The sequence below is a fragment of the Pistacia vera genome, unplaced genomic scaffold (assembly GCF_008641045.1).
Source record: "Pistacia vera cultivar Batoury unplaced genomic scaffold, PisVer_v2 Contig1057, whole genome shotgun sequence".
Classification (NCBI taxonomy): Eukaryota; Viridiplantae; Streptophyta; class Magnoliopsida; order Sapindales; family Anacardiaceae; genus Pistacia; species Pistacia vera.
The window spans coordinates 124,062-129,147 of record NW_022195090.1 but is presented as its reverse complement, the minus strand read 5'-3'; positions in this window follow the sequence as shown (position 1 = coordinate 129,147).

Below are 5,086 nucleotides of genomic sequence, written 5' to 3'. Positions count from 1 at the left end.
TATTATTGCAATATGTATTGATATATGTCCTCAGAATGGTAGAGCTGTGACGAGGGTATCAAGTGTTTCAAATCTTGATAGTGAGAACCCCATGAGCACAAATGGTGGTCATTCTAGAAACGTCTCTAGCCCCAGTATTATTCTGAAGTAAGGGCATAGATAATTCGGTAAGGCTATCAAAGTGTTGAACGACCCTGTTGAAAGGCAGTGACTGATCTCACTGGTCAAGGTTGTTTGGTGACAACCTAGTGCAACACATGGGTGCTTGCTGTAGGCAGATATACCACAGCAAGTTCACTGGACTGACCCACTAGAGGATTCCATATGGATGGTAACTCCAGTGTCTATAGAAAAAATCCTCTAACGAATGGTGGTACATGTGATCCTTAGACTTGAGATCACCGGAGCGCCTCGTGCCCCGATTGGTGCAGTTTGACACTAACCTAACGCAGTTCTATTAAGAGCTGTCAGTACGGTGGTGATTGGCTGTATCAAGGAGTATATCAAGACTATGGTGGATTGATGACAGAGGATTCATCACTCCCGGGTACGGAGAAGTAGAGTTATCTCCAGCGCAATTCAGTATATGGCAATGACACTAAAACTGTGGCATATGTAGGATTGAGTGTGTTGCTCTATCGATTATAATATAGGTCATTGGTCCAAAATGAATACATAATATCGAGAGTAATAACGGAGGTTGACACTTTTCTATGCTTCTCTGTCCGGAATAAAGAATGATGAAAGGATCGAATTGTACGGTACCTATCGTTGACAGGTAGCTACTTTCTGAATCCGAATCTATCGTGGCCATGATGCTTTCTAGGGGGCAATCTTGGTCTGTGTATTAGTGAGACGATAATTGGTGTTAATCGCGAACTATACACTGCGATATGATGAGGAGCCTATGGGTCACACACATAGAAGATAATTAAGAGCCAAGAGAGAAAGAAGGGTTTTCATCTTTTTTTGGGGAAAGGGTATTTTGGTATTTCAAGTGCAATTAATTTGCTGGGGTCGTAGCATTTAGTTAATTTAGAAAAATAAATAAGTGAAATTACGTTTAAATGTGTTCGCACATATTTAATTAAATCATCATTATTGTTAAATGTTAATAAATATTAATTGATTTTAATGTAGATAATGATGAATTAAATTAAAATATTAATTGGGGGGTTTGGCAACATGGGGGTTTTGGGTTGGAGCCCAAGCCCATCTCATGTGGGAATAGGGCAACTAAGTTGCCTATAAAAAGGAAAGGTGTTTGTGTGATTTGTATAATTAATTTTGCCCTTTGAAAGAAAAGAAAAACACACAACACATACACTCTCCCACGCACTTTCACGTTTGATTGAAAATCAAATATTTCTCTTTTCTTCTTCTTGATTTCTTAAGACCAAGAGGAGGATTTAGCAAATCCCTCTTTGGTCCTTCGATTGTTATGTGGACTTCTACGGTTCGATCCTACACTTGGATCGGTAGCAAACACTTCAGAAAAGACAATTTGGTGGAGCGCTCCAACGTGGGTATGAATTAAACTCATGTTTTTTTTTTTGCAGATTCTTGTTGTAATATATAAACTGTAATTTATTGCCCGATTTTGGGTTCTAAGGAACGATCCATGGTTGTAAAAATTTTTTTTCCGCTGCGCAACGGGTCATTTCCTAACAATAAGAGCTTGAAAATACATATTTTGTAATGATTTAATTGGATATTTGTGGAAAAATGTGTTTTTAATGCGAAATTTGAGTTTTATTTCATAAATACCTTTATAGGATCAGGGTGTATTTTTGGATTTTCAGGTTAAAAATGATATTGTAATGAAAGAAAGTATCGAGAATTCATGAAGTAGGAAAAAGGTGCAGGAATCAAAGTTGAAACGAGAAAGTTGTGAGTTCGAAGAGATCGACGTAAAACAGAAATCCTTCAAGATGAGCATGCTTTGATTTCGATCATAACTGAGCGTAGAAATCGAATCGATGATTCTTATGGCGTGGAAAGCCTATTCAGAACTAGAAGTTTGTGTTATGACTTTGTCAGATTCTGAAGATTCAGATCTGTGGGTCAGAAAGAAAGAACGATCACCGTTAGCGATAGTTTGATCACCACAACAATGGATAACGCTTTGGGTTTATGTATTCTCCTAGTCCGAATCCAATGGTTTAAGGCATTTAATTCTTCTAATTAACCTAAAACCTAGCACTATAAATAAGGGTCTTTAATTAGTTTTTAGGATTAGAGAAGGAGAAAGAGCGGGCTACTATTTTGGAGTGGAATTCCTGCAATTCTTGTTCACCAATGAGAAGTTTTTCTACTTTTCTTTCTGAACTCATGTTTGTTAATACAATGGTTGTTTTTATTACTGCAAATATGAACTAAATTCCTTTTCTAGGGCTAAAGATGTAGCCCAATTTATGAATATGTGTTGATGTTATGTTGTAATTTTGATTAAGCATAATTCTAAGTTTTATTATTTGTGTGTAATGCTTTCAATTTTATGGATCCAAGAGTTGAATGATATCATGGGTTGGGTTGAGATCGAGAGATGAAACTGATTAGTCAAGTAATAAAACATATAGATTGAGCAAACGCTAGAGATAGGTTACCTGGATCTGTGAGGTTTGGTAAATTCCATAGAACTTAATGATCTCTTGCTTCTAAATTCAACTTAGAGATATTTTGGGTTTTGCTTAGGGTTAATTCAATTGTCTTGAGAGAAAGTTAGTGGATTTAGGGAGTTTGGCCTTTAGAATAAGCTAATTAGGTTAGCAATAATTGTCAAGCAAGGATTAATGGTATGAATCTGTGCCCTAAGTTATGTCATATTGATCTCTTTACCAAAGTATTAATAAATTCTGCTTGTTTAGTTTTTAGTTTGTTTTATTTTTTCATTAAATCATTTAAATTTTGTTTCATCAAATAGCAATAGAAATAGACTAGTTTGGTACTTGGTAGGTAGTTTCTTGGGATTCGACACTGTTTACTCGAGCTTTACTACTTGCGCGATTTCGTACACTGCAAATAGCTGTATAAATCACTTAGGCGACTGTGCATCTGGGAGATCTTGATTCTGCCTCGAACTTGATCGTTAAGCAATCCCAAATCGCTTAGCGACCAGGGGTAAAAGCGAACAATGCTTAAGCAAGAAAGTAAACCACTTAAGCGATCGTGCATCTGGGCAGGTATTGATTTTGCTGTACATGATCACTTAAGTGACCAAGGGTAAAAGTGAAGCATCGCTTAAGTGATCTTGATTCTTGCTTGTCACGATCGCTAAGCGACGGACCATATTGCTTAAGCAACTAAGGCTAATACACAGGATGCTTAAGAGGAGAAGTGAAATCTCTTAAGGATCTAGTGTACTGATTATTTTATTGCCTTCACAAGATCACTTAAGCAATGAAAGCTTATCAACACTGAATCGCTTAAGTGATGACATGATCACTTAAGCGATTCTTCTTTTTTTTTTTTTTTTTTTGGAATAGGTTGTCCCATATTAAGTGATGTTAATGTGAGACTTCGGACGTTCACAACATCACATGATTATTAATGTTAAGTTGAAGCGACATCGGTTAGTAACACTTATTAAGGCCAATTAAGAAAGATATTTGCAATATAATTCAATCAAACAATATTAAGGTTATAACCGTATGATATATGGATGAATGACATAGCATACTAGCATGAACATTAGTAGAAACGTACTGATTTCATAAATATGGATGATGTATTTGAGAATGATTAGATTGAAAAAAGCTTTAATTTTGACTGTATGATTAGTTCAGTGGACCATGATCATCTTGTGTCAATTGACTTGATTATTATATCACTTAATCGATTTTTTTCAAAATATATTTTAATTAATAGTTCTTTTACGTCTGTATTTTGACTTGATCGCTTAAGTGACCAAGGCCATTTTTTTCTTATCCGCATCTTTTGAGATTGTGCATGTTTGAGTGAGAAATTATATTTCGTTATTGTGGCTAGCTATATTCAATCATAACCATCATTTGTGAAATATGGTACGTTTCTATAAAGTACCACACTCGTGACTAATTCAGTAAATTGATGATTAATGATGTCTGATACGACAATGTGTTGATATATTTATTTTACTGTCTTGCTTCTTGGGCAGTAGCAGCTATAGTGCTGTTAAGAGGTAATATGCGAAATTTTACTGACTTAAACCCTTTTTAAAATTGATGAAAATGAAAAATAATTAATTTGATTTAATACGTTATAAAGGATGATTTAGTCAAGGTAACAATAAAAATTAAAACATAAAAAATTGAAAACAACAACTCTTCAACGGTTAGCCTTGGTAACTCTCTCGATTTCATCCTTCTTCTTGATGACATATCTAGAAATACAAGGACATAAAATCAATTTAATGCACCACAAAAGATAAACATAATAACTTCATCAGATCTCCATATAAGAAAAGATCATTTAAGCGACCTTACGTCGTTGAAGCGATTTGGTGGCCACCAGATCTGATCTAAGCAGCAGATCACTTAAATGATTTGTTATTCAGATCTGTAAATAGTGATCTTACGTCACTTAAGCGATCCGATCTTATCTACAGATTTCTTGTTTTCTTGCTACTGATCAATTCGAACCTAATTTTCTGGATCTGCATGTGATCGATTATGGCAACTGCTTCTCTTGTGGCCAGCTTGCTTGCAAATTGAGCACTTATTCATCCTAAGAGGTACCTCAAAGACTGATGGAATACGCTTAACTCTTTGTCTCCCCTTTTCTGTCTTCTTGAATGGTGGATGGATGATAATGTGAACCAACTCTGGCGGCACCACCCATTGCTCTTCTGGAGGAACTGGCTATATCATTTCCAAATAAGCAAGCATGTAGTGATTTGCCATATAGAGAGGGGAGCAAAGTTCCATGTAAATTCTTGAACCAAAATCTAGCTTCCGTTGGTGTTTCAATGCTGCTAGTGCATGAGGACAAGGTAAACGTTGAATGTCAAGCACTTTACAGTTGCAAGTTTTACTAAGAAGGTTAACTAGGGCATCCGAACCATAGCCGTGCACGGTGAACTCTTGAGCATAAGAGGATAGGCAAACAA